We start from the raw sequence: 12,444 nt of genomic DNA, 5'->3' as shown, positions 1-12,444 counted from the left end.
TCAGGGGGAATCAAGAAAAGCCCAGCCCAGAATACACAGTAGCCCAGCTTAGGACACTTTCCTGGAATGGAGGAGACTAAATTTTAGATCCCAGCTTCAAACTGGACAGAAAATGAATTTGAAAGCTGTTCTCTGACAACTGAATTTGAAAGCTGTTCTCTGAGTGAAAGAAAAAAGGGCTGATCTGGCTTGGGTAGCTGACTCCAGGGGAAGATTCACTGCTGTGAATCCTTCCTTCATTCCCATGCTGTGTCCTTTTGTGAAGGTGAGCACTAAATCCTGCCTTTCCTTTGCCATTCACTCCTGGCTAGCTTGGGCAGCTTCCAGCCTTGCTTGCTGATGTCTGTGAATCCATTCCTTAGACATCTCTCTCTCCCTATTCAGTGTATGGAGAATCTGGATGCCTGTCTCAGGAATATGATTTCCACTGGACAGGAAGGCTTCTCCAGGTGTTAGGGGTTGCCAAGCTAAACATGCAATGCCATCATCCCCTTTGTGGGTTCAGCTCTTAGTTATCACCTATCGTTTTTTCAATTTTTGCCCTTTGCCCTAGCTTGACTCCCTACAACACGCATTGTTTAACTATAGGGTGCCTGTTAATTTGGGGGAGAGGGAAGAGTAGATAGGAACTAAACTATCAGAACTTTCCTTAAGACTTATTCCATCAACAACATTATCTTTCACTTAGGATTATCTACTATTCACCTAGGATTATCTATTATTCAATCTACAGGTAAAATAGCAAGATCACTTTTTTTCTGTGCAATACAACTTGCAGCTTTCTCTCTGAGTAAAGATAGGTAAACGTGTGTTAGTGCTGACTTTCATTACACTTTGTAGTGTTTAGTGTAAGTTTAAGTGCAGCATTTTCAATGCTACGGTGAAAAGATTTTGCACCCACAAATGTATGTGCACTAGGTGCTCCTTCAACCCCATGTATCAACATTTTGTAAACTGCTTTTGCATATATCAACTGGGTAAATGATGTGCACAACAGGCAGTTAGGCAAGCAATTAATAAATTTGCACTTGGTAATTGAAATTTATGAGGTTGTGATGCCTTGAATAAAATTGTGAACACTTCAGATACAATTGATAAGTAGCATAGAACTAACTATTAAAATAAGTTAAATTACCGTAACACCTCTGTCCGACAAGTCTAATAACATATATTTAAACAGGTGTCTGAACGGGTACGTCTACACTACAGCGCTAATTCAAACTAACTTAGTTCAAATTAGTTAATTCGAACTAAGCTAATTTGAACTAACGCATCTAGAACTAAAAACTAGTTCGAATTAGCGTTTTGCTAATTCGAACTAGCGCGTCCACACTGATTGGACGCAGGGGCGCATTTAAGGGTGGCTGAAACCGGTTCTGGCAGGACATCAGGTCAGTAGTTGCTTTGTGTGGCTGCTGTCTGAGGCTATCTGAGGCTCGTGCTTAAAGGGACCCCCCCGGACAGCCGGTTCTCAGCTTTTCCTGCTTGCTTGCCAACCTCGCCGAGGGACAGCAAAGCGTTGGTCTCTGTGCCCGTCTGTGTCGGTGCTTCCCTTCGGGGGGGCCGCCGCAGGTGGCAACATGGAGCCAGAGCTCGTCCTGCACCTTCTGGTGCACTTTCTGGACTTGCTGCTGCAAGCCTGCCAGCAAAGGCTCGAGGCTGCCTGGCACCACCTAGTGCACGTCAGCCTCCTGCTTCTCCGCCTGGCTGCCCTGGGGACCGTGGAGGAACCGCGGCGGCGCCCCGGCACCGGTGTGCCCTGCCGCATCTGGCGTCTGGCGTCCCTGCATGCCCCACTGGGGCCTTCTTCCACCCTCCCTACCTACTGTCAAATAAAGACACCTGTTTTTCAAACAAAAAGTCTTTTTATTTCACATAACTGGAGTGGGGGGAGGGAGGGAGGAAGAAGGGTGGGAGAGAGGAGGCGGAAACCTAGGACAAGGGAGCTGGAAGAGGAGGGAAGGCAGGAAGGGAAAGGAAAGCTCAGGGGTGGGGGTCCGGCTGCCTCTCCGGTCTTGTAACGCTGCGGGTCCGGGGGCGTTGGTGGGGAATGGTTGTGGAGGGTGGGGCAGGAGGGACGTGGGGTGTGGAGGAAGCAGGAGCGGGAGCAGGGAGAGGACGAGGGGGAGGAGGGAGAGCAGGAGGGGGAGCAGGGGAAGCAGGAGGCATTTGGGAAGCGGTCGAGCAGGCTCTGGAGGTGGCCTTGCAGGGCACGGCCCTGCTCCTCCAGTGCCTCCAAGCTCCTCCAGCACAGCCTCAGGTCCTCCTGGACCCAGTGGTCCTGGAGACGGAGCTGTTGCTCCAGGAACCGGAGGTGCCCCCTCTGGTACTCCTCCTGGTTCCTGGCTCTCCTGCTTGCCCGGGCGCGGGCGGTTGCTGCAGGCAGGGTGGTGCGCCCTGCAGGCCCAGGTGCTGTGGCTGTGGTGAAACAAGAACAGCGGTCAGTTACCCCAGGGGCCCAGGTATGTGAAACCCAGCTCCTCTCTGCAAGGCCAGGCCCCCTGCAGGATCCCCAGCTGCTGCTCCGTGGTGGGCAAGGCCCAGACGCACGGTCCCAGGGCTCCCTCTCAGCCCAGCCCCCCATACACATAAGGGGAGCATGATGGTACTCACAGGTGGACGCCTCCCTGGCCTCGGATGACACAGGCGAGTGGCTCTGTGGGGTGCCTCGGGGGTCCCGGGTCCTGGGCAGGCTGCCGGCAGGTTCCTGGCTCTCGGAACCCTCCTCCTCCTCCTCCGTCTCCTGGAGCGGTCTGTTTGCCCCGGGGTCTATCACGTCCTGGGGGGCAGGGACAGCACGAGCCCCCAGGAGGCGGTCCAGAGCCTGGAAGTGGGGGCACGCCTCCGGGTTGGCCCCTGGCAGGCAGGCCCGGGAGTAGGACTGCCGCAGGTCCTTGATTTTGCAGCGCACCTGCTCCCGGCTGCGCTGGTGGCCCCTGGCAGCCAGGCTGGCAGCCATGCAGCCGTAGACTGCCGCGTTCCTGTGGCTAGCGTTCCTTCTTGCAATTTGAATTCCTTTTCCATGCACTGAGTATAGAATTTTCCTAGATATGTCACTCCCTGCACCACTGGCTACTATTACTACTGTAGTGAGTCTGGGGTTCAGATCTCTATCTGTTCTTTTGAAATACTGAGGTGATTATTTGCAGATCTTAAGTGGCTCAGCTCCTGTCTTTGGGATTTGTGGAGTAGTGAGTCTTCTATCCCTTTAGAAGTGAGACACAACTGGCTGGTTTTGTTCCCAGGAATCAATTTGAATGTGCTTTACTGCTTTGAAGCAGTGTTTGTGTTTGTAGGAATCACACGTAAGTTTATTGCTTCATTTTAAATATATTCCACAGTGTACTGAAATTACTTCTTCTGTTTTATTTTCTAGACCTGAATATATATTGAGGTAAGTATATATAAGTGCATTATACTTACCGGTGAGTCAAATACTGGTCCAATTAGAAAAGTTCTTCCCTTTCTATTTTAGTGGTTGTTACAGTTGGATGTAGCATTAATATTTTTATGCTGCAAAAGATTCAATTTCCTGAATGTTCTTCTTGCATTGCAATGTCAGACTTTCCAGGGAGCCATGCCTTCTGCGGGAGAAGACAAAAATACAGCGAGGTGATCTCATTGAAGTCTCCATTTGATCATATCACACCAGACTGTTCCAGAAGAGCCCTTGAATGAAAGAGCATCAATGCTGCCAACCAAAGTTACTGGACTAGAAATGAATTGGGAGCGACACAGGCTGTGGAGTGCAGCAGGCTGATCCTGAGGCATGATGGCTGTGCTCTAAGACGGGTCCAAGACTTCAGGAGAACTGGGCTTGAAGTAGGTCAAGATTGAAGGTGCATTTTTGGGAGAGAAGAGAAATAGAGGTGTTGACGTTGTGGGTCAGGATTGACATGCATTGGCAGTGGTGCATAGAGGTTCAATCGAACCAGCTCTTTAATGTTTTGATAGCTAGGAATTGGTTTATGCTATGGATGTGAACCAGTAGCAAAGTAGTCAACTACCCAATAAGAAGGAGCTTATTGGGCAGCACTATCGACTACTCGATCACTTGCAAAGATACTGGCTCAGTCTCTGGTCACCCGCCAGGTCTCTGGACAACCCCCCCCCCCCCCCCCCACACACACACTGCCACTCTGCATTCTGAAAGCTTCTTAAGCTGCTGCTGCTCTGTTCCTTTAAAAATGCTGAGTGGCAAGGGCAGGGGAGAGTTGTGCTGAGACCCACGGGACTGGCTGCTACTGCTGCTCTGTACCTTTCAGAATGCAGAAAGGCAGCAGGGGTTGCAGGGAGTGGCGGTGTCCTGATACCTGGCAGGGGACCAGAAATTGAGCCAGCATCTTTGCACGCCAGCTCCTCTCTGTCCCTTTAAAAGCACAGAGCGGCAATGAGGGGTAGGGGAGGTGTGATTGAGGTGTCCCTTTATGAGTGCAGAGTGGTGGTGAGGATTGTGCTGAGAGCCAGAAGCGAGCATTGTAACTGCCTTTCCCTAGCGACTAGTCAGGTAGTCGATGGAAAGTCCATTGATTACTTGACTAGGAAATTAATCGCTACTGAATATCCCTAGTTTATGCCCTCCCCTACCCCTCATCTCTCACTAAGACTAAGCTCTGAATTAAAAGTTGGTGGGAAGAGCAGCAGGGCAATGCAACTGATGGACATGTTACTGCTACTCCTATTGTGCAAATGAAGTATCTAATGAGCTGCAGCACAGTTCTCTGTGTGTTTATTTCCATACAGATTACATATTTCTGTCATCATGAACAAGCATATTCGCCCTTGACTTGACCCGATTCCAAGAAAGATTCCTCTGCTTGACAGAGAACTCTTTCAATGATATGCTAGTCCAAGGATGCAGGAGGTGGCATGAGGACTAGAGCTGGGTTGAGTGTGATGTGTATAATCTCCACAGTAACCTCTGTCTCCTTAACCTCTGGCTCTTATTCTGTTGTATATGAAGAGTCTTACTTAGCATAAGAGAGGTGGACTGAGCTTAGAGTCTGGGCGTAAAGGACACTGCACCATAACTTTTTATAAATGTGGGAAAGAAGAGGTTGAAACCTACGCTCAGAATAGAGCAGAGTGTCTTCAAGATGGGGGTGGGATGGGAAAATTGATCCCAACAGAAACCCATCTCTTCACGTGCCCCCTTGCTTGCTCTTCTTTTTCTTTTAATCAAATTTGTAATTTTTTTTTCAATGCCAGACTCCTGTGTAACAAGTTTTGCTTGTCACTGGCCCTTGAAGATCAAGCTGCTCAGTGAGGAAACGATCTAAGACGTTCTTCTGGAAGGACAGTCATACCACTTCTTTGCCCCCCATAGGAAAGTTGCTACTGTGCTTTATCTGTCATTTTGACAAGGAATTCCACTTTGGATCTTGGAACTTTTGTCAAAACAACTATGGTCCTATGAAAAAGCCACATGTCTATGACACCCTGAATATGACCTATGGTGTTTCATTTTTGATTAATCAGCATTTTCCAACAAAAAAGCCTGTTCTGTTGAAAATTTCTGTACTGCCTCTAGCTTCCAGGCAGAAGCATTTTCTATTTTAATTTTCTGGGGTTTTGTTCAGACAAGTTTTGAAAAATCTCTTTGTCTTTTTGACAAAGAATTGAGTGGTGTTCGCCCCCTTGTTCCAAATAGGCTCCTCTGAAAAGGATAACAAACAATCAGAGTGATGGCTGGTTTCACACACACCCTTCCCTCAGGCTGGATTCCTGGAGGGAATCTGTCCCTATTAGAGGGCACTGAAGACTGACTGCTGCATTAGATCTTGATAGCTGGATGAAACTGACTGAATTCAATGCTATCAATCATTTGAGGGGCCAGATATGGGAAATGACAGACAAATGGGCACAGGCCCTATCAGAGGGATTTAAATCATTGTGGGACCTTGGGCCTTCACCAATGTTTCGGTCACATCCGAGTTTTCATCTGTGTGATTGGGGATGTAAGCAACTAGTTGACTATCCAATAAGCAAAACCTTATTGGATAGTTGACTAGTCCCTCATTTTTTGAGGAATACAGGATCATTTGAAAAAGGCTTTTCTTTTCAAAAGAACCATGTCTAGACCACGGTTTCACTTTAAAAAAAAAACCGCCATGATGTAATTATGCAAATGAAGCACAGGAAATCCAAATCCCGGCTTCACTTGCAATTTCGATATGTCTAATTTACATCCCTCTTTTGAAAAAGGGATGTAGGTTAGACATACCCTAAATCTTGTCAGTGTTGATTGCGCTGAAGTGTGCAAGGAAGCAATCACATACTTTGGAACAATCAAGCAATTGTACAACTTCTTCGGTAGCAGTCCTCCAAAGTGGGAAATTCTGAAGCAGTATCTGCCTGTTTCCCTTCACGGCATGTTGACAACAAGAAGGTCAGCATGAATTGATTACATTAACCAGTTGCTCAGCATTTGGACTCTGTCAGAAAGGCTTTACGTGAACTTGAATCTCTTACTCTCATAGCACAGGCTCGCACTGAGCTTAAAGTCAGTTCAGAAGTATATATCCACACTTGAAGGCATTTTAATGTCATCCATGCAGATGAAGCTGCTAAAAATGATCCATGAAACTAATCTTATAATTGAAGCATGCAATGCTACAGTGATGGACTCCCCCCATCCTACTCCAGGCATTATGAAATGATCTTATGGACCTATCAATCTTTATGTAACAATCCACTGCATCTGCTTATCTTATTTTGGTGTATGTATCTATCTTGTGTGTGAAATTAGACATATGGAATGTGGAGTGCTTTATGGTTTTTAAATGTGTGAATTAAAGCCAGCATGGATGTTACCCTCAATGTCTTGATGACCAACTGTTAAACAATCTCTTTTGTCCTGTAAGTCTTAACAGTGGTTGGTCTGGGGAAGTCACATGTCCACCTCAACTGGCCAGATGACTTCCTATGCAAAAAGGGAATCTTTAACAACAATAGGAGAGCAAGAGTCTTGGTTCTTTTGGCTCCTAGGGAAGTAACCTAAGACCCTCAGGAAAAGGAGAGTGCCCTGGTTTAGAAGATTTGGCCAGGAAAGAAACAGTTTTATGGTGATTTTGTAGTAAGTTCGTAATAAGTTTGTACTAAAGTTTTAATATAGAAGTAGCTAAGCATTTTCTGTTATTTTGAGTTTGTAATCTACTTTGCTCTGCCTGATCTCACTTATTACCTCTTAAATCCTACTGCTTATACTTAATAAAATCACTTTTATTTTCCATCAAACCCAGGGTAAATGATCGTTACCTGGGGGAGCAACCAGTGTGTACATTCCCCCTTTCATGATTAAAGGGGGCTTATCTAAACAATGCATTTGGGGTTTTGATCACATTTGGGGAATGGTATCCCAGAAAGCGGGGCCCCAAACTACATTTTCCTTAGACCTGAAGAGATTAATTGTCTGCATTGCTTCTTGGGGAGGGGAGGGCAGTGATTCTCAGCTCGGTGCCTTGGCTGGGGGACACCTGAGAGCTGACTCAGCAGGACAGGACAGCGAGAAGCCCCAGAGAGCAAAAGGGAGCATGGTAGTGGCCTTGTCAGCATCCTGGGAATCACCCCAAAGGGGTTGTCTGTGACCTTACCTCATCACAGCTACATTAGATGTTGAGAGGGATAACACAGAACAACTTCTTGAAGACATTCAAAAGATTCATGATCAATGGGATGCAATCCTTTCTGAGTCCAAACCAGTATCACAGGATACTGACGTATCACCTGAGTTTTCCACCAATTGCAGCCAAACATCTCAATCTGATGCAGAAAGGCACTATTGAGTCAATTTTTTTTGTTACTATTGACTCCATCAAATCTGGTCTTATACATTAATTTGAGTCACTGTGACAAATGTGTACCCTTTTTGGATTCCTTTGGGAGTTCAGAGAACTAAGTGATGAAGCTCTATATTCAGCGGCCGAACAGTTTCAACAAAGATACAACAATGACATTTCAAGAGATCACTTTTCATTCCACCAACTTTAATTTGGACTGCAAGCCAAAAGAACTGCTTCAAGAACTATTCGATCTTGGTCTGTCGATGGTATTTCCTAATATCACAATTGCATTACGTATTTTTGTCAGTCTCCCTGCATCAGTGGCTCCAGGTGAATGCACGTTCAATGAGTTAAAACAAGTAAAGAACTGTCATCAGTCTACAATGGGACAAGAGCGTTTGAATGGGCTCACAATGCTTAACATTAACAGTGATGTTGTGCCTAAATTAGATTTTTCTTCAATTATAAAGGAGTTTGCACACAATAAAGCCAGAAAAGCATTGCTAAAATGAAGAGTTTTGCTTGCAGTGAAAACTTACAATTAAAGTTGCATTTTTTAAATATACATGCTGTTGGTATAATGACTTAATTGTTAATAAATAAATGTCTCAAGTGTTCATTTTCATATAGTCTTTCGGTTTTAGTATGACCCTGTGGATGAAAAGTTAGAAACTTCGGTGGCCTGGGGCTTCAGCCTCTAAACTCTAAGTCTGGGCCTTTGTCATTCTCTAAGAGGGCTTGGACAAGAGAGATAAGGATTGTGGACTTGGGATCAACACAGATACAGACACTGGTATGCAGAAACTAGTGTAGCTACATTGAGAGAAAACCCGGTGGCAAAGCTCTGATTTGCATTTATCTTGATGCCAGACAGGAGTATGCTCAGCCAGTGCATATTGAGGCTATTCTTGTTTAGAATCATAGGGTTGGAACCCCCTACTAAAAGCAGGATCAATTCCAACAAAACCCTCCCAGCCAGGGCTTTGTCAAGCTGAGTCATAAAAACCTCTAGGGATGGAGATCCCACCCTCTCCCTAGGTAACCCATCCCAGTGCTTCACCACCCTCCTAGGGAAATAGTTCTTCCTAATAGTCACCAAATGAAATTAGTAGACAGAAGATTTAAAACAAACAAAAAGAATAATTTCTTTACGCAACACACAGGCAACCTGCGGTGCTGTGGGTATTAACCCTCCATCCACCTGCCTTAAGAAAGTCTTTGGAGCAGTTTCAAACACAGTTATGCTGCATGTGCCCTGGGTGATGCAGGGCTTGCTTCCCTCTTGCCTGTAGCCGCCATTTAATTTGCTCAGCGGTTTGACTGTGGGCTTGCACTATAGCAGGTATGAGTCTAAGCTTCCCTGTGCCTGCTCCCGTTCTGTAATAGCCCTGGCTTGCGGCTCTGCCAGCGTTAAACATGCTTTGGGCCGGGATCACAGCTACCTTCACTCTCTGGTCCGGTTGCATAAACAAGACAGCAGGAGCCTGGAGGCGTTTCATACACTTTGTGACCAGCGAGTGATGGACATTTTTGACTATTTGATTTTTATCTGTAATTGGGATGTTTTATTGAGAACTGGGCTGGAGTGGACTGAAGGCCTCATTGGTCCCTGCCCGCTGGAACGTTTTGGCTACAAGAGAAAGTCCCTGCACACTGAGCCCTGAACAATGAGATCATTGATTATGGAAACTCCTGTAGTGCTCCTCTAGTTATGCTTACACAATATTTTACCTTATTTACATAGGCTGGAACATTCTCCTTCAGTAGAGAGTCTGGTAGCACTTTATAGACTAACAAAAAATGTAGATGGTATCCTGAACTTTCGTGGGCACAGCCCACTTCTTCAGATGATCACAGTTATGACTAGGGGATAAAAAAACTCAAACTAAATAGGAGAAGGGAAGGGGGGGTCAGAAAGACAGCTACCCCCTGAAGTTCCTTAAGTAGATGCTGAGATGGTGGCAGATGAGTCACCAGCTCGTGTCATGGTCTCTGTGTCCCAGTGGGACGTTGACAAACACATACCTGGAGTCTGGCTCATTTATGGGTTAATACAGTGTTGACAGAACAGCATGGGCGGTGGGTACTGTAGGCAGGGGAAGGCATCCCCAGCCTGTTGTGGTCCTTCCCCCAGGCCAATGTAGTTCCCACAGGGAGTCTGGGTTGGATTGGTTGCCTGCCCAAGGGCTCTGGGGCCCGGAGCCCTGGAACCGTGGGTGCAGTGGCCCTGCCACCCAGGAGCGGTGGGCGCTGAAGCTGTGGCACACCAGGGCTGGGGTCTTGCCTCCCTGCCCCCAGCCGAGTAGTGCTGGGGTAATGGACCACAATGGGCAATCTTTGGGTGCCTACAGGGGTGAGGAAGATAGAAGAGGAGGGCACAAGTGGAGGGATTGAGGACTAGCCTCCATGGGTGTCTGGGTCACGTGCAATTCCACTTAACCAAAAATAGAGCTGCAAATGAGTCTGGTTTTTCACTGTGGCATCAACAGCAGAGGAACAAGAGTAATTCCAGCAATTAAATGTTAATTGATGTCTGAGTGCATCTATTCCTAGAAACAGCAAGACCACATATGGCATAACTAGCATAATTAAACAGCATCCTCTCCCCTCGGTGCTCCACAAGCTAGAATGGAGCCACTCACCCAAGGACCCTTTCTAGGCAGGAGAGCAATTGTGGATGATTCAGGTGGATAGAACCGACCTTGTCTTAGCAATGGCAGATGAAGGAGGAGAGAGAATGAGGCTTGTTTTTTATTGGCTGATTAAGTTAGAGGAGGTTAAATGTAGAGAATGCGACAGACTTCCTTGTGTTCTTAGTTTAAGAAAAAAAAAAACTGTGGTCCATGTCACTAGAGCTGCTTAGGTCTGTCCTGGAGTTTTGATGCAAGACGGTCAAATGTAGAGAAGAGAAATTTGCTTTAGCCTCTGGAGGCCAGCTACTAATTAATTAAATGGAATGAGAGATAATTGAATTTATCTTTTTGTATGGTAGGTAACGTCAGTTACAACCATTTCAGTCATGTGGTCGTGTTTCTGAGCTGCTTGCGCTTTCACAATATAGCACCGAATGCCATTTGTGTCACTTGGTTTTTCATTTACAAGTAATAAAAATCTTTTCCAACTAGAAAAAAAACCAAAACACAATACAGAATAATAAATCCAGTGCTTCAGCCAGCATGGCTTTCATCTGTGGTTCTTAAAGAGCTTTGTAAACATCAATTAATCCTCCCACCATGCCTGTCACGTAGAGGAAGAGTATCAGCTCCTTGCTGCAGTTATTGTTATGAATTTGTATTGTAATAGCACCTAAAACACTAAGATCAATACCCCATTATACCTGGTACAGTGTATACACAATGCTAAGGTGGTCCCTGCCCCCAAAAAACTTACTAAGAGAAGAGAGATAAAGGACAATGCCAGTCCCGTCATATGTTTTGTAGACAGTGTAGCAGCGGTGAGGCAGAAGCTGGAGTTTGAGAATAAGGCTTTTCAGATTTGAGAGAGCCCTGTTCCCATGCATTAGCAGCAACATAGGAAAAAGCACAAAGGTGGTTAAGGGACAGTTGGACTAATGCATATTCAAGATGGGGGTCATTAGCCTAGTGAAGGGAGGTTGATGGTTCAGACAATTCGGAGTGGGGATAAACTCTGAAGAGCCTTTGAAGTGCAGACAAGTAGTTTGTGTTGTGGGGGGTGAAGATAGTGCCAGTGCTTGGGTGGTAGGAGAGGGGTGGTGGGTGGTCAGCAATCAGGGGATGCTACTGCAGCACATGTCATGTAGGCATGGCTTTTTTTACCCAAACTAGCTTTCCTCTAGCGACAATAGCTTGACAACAATAGCTGTGGCAGTAGCCCATTTGAGTAGGTCCTGACTGAGAGTGCTGCTCCCCTTTTGCCCTTTCGTAACCGTTATTATTGATCTATTCCAGTGGTTCCCAGCCTGAAGGTATTGCAGGGGATCCGTGAAAAAAATAAAAAATACATAAAAATGATCACAGAAAATAAGTTTCAGATAAATGGCAAAGTTACACTCAATTATTATTTTTAAATTAAATCTCTTCCAATAATGTTATTAACTGAGGTCCAAAAATCTATGTTGCGGTGCCTTTGTGTGACGAAACGATCGCTACAGTTAGAAGCATACAAACGTTAGCCATACATTCAACATGGATCCGGGGCTGAAATCAGGTTCTCTGGAGAGAAAGGAGACTGATGAGCAGAGTGAAGCATCCACAGGTGGAACGTCTAATCAAACAGACGTAAGTAAACGAAAAGTGAGAAAATACTCTGCTGACTATTAGAATTGTGGCTAGAATTGGCTTTGATGGGTATCTACGAATGATTTGGGGGAATGATTGGGGGGGTCCACACTAGTGAAAATGTTGGGAACCACTGATCTATTCCGATGAAAGCCAACTCCTCTGTAAGGGTATGTCTACACTACCAACCTAGTTCGAACTAGGGTGGTAATGTAGGCAACCGAAGTTGCAAATGAAGCCCGGGATTTAAATATCCCGGGCTTCATTTGCATCTTGCCGGGCAACTAGGGTGGTAGTGTAGACATACCCTAATAGAGTAGAAATACTTGCACTACCCAAGTACATTTTTTCGGTATTTGCACTTAACTCGAGTAATTTATTTTTGTGATACTTTGACTTTCACT

At 45.8% G+C, this 12,444-nt stretch overlaps 1 long non-coding RNA gene across 1 annotated transcript in view; it reads left to right on the top strand.

The window, feature by feature from the left end:
* Window positions 1-7,017, top strand: part of LOC142827999 (uncharacterized) — an 81,488-nt gene extending 74,471 nt beyond the window's left edge. The window contains exons 2-3 of the long non-coding RNA XR_012902865.1: window positions 3,563-3,822; window positions 5,209-7,017. This is a non-coding gene — a long non-coding RNA (uncharacterized LOC142827999). The remainder of the gene's footprint in view (window positions 1-3,562; window positions 3,823-5,208) is intronic.
* Window positions 7,018-12,444: the final 5,427 nt, after the last annotated feature.

This window comes from Pelodiscus sinensis, chromosome 3 (genome assembly GCF_049634645.1).
Source record: "Pelodiscus sinensis isolate JC-2024 chromosome 3, ASM4963464v1, whole genome shotgun sequence".
NCBI classification, from domain to species: Eukaryota; Metazoa; Chordata; order Testudines; family Trionychidae; genus Pelodiscus; species Pelodiscus sinensis.
This window is presented reverse-complemented; position numbering and strand designations above follow the sequence as displayed.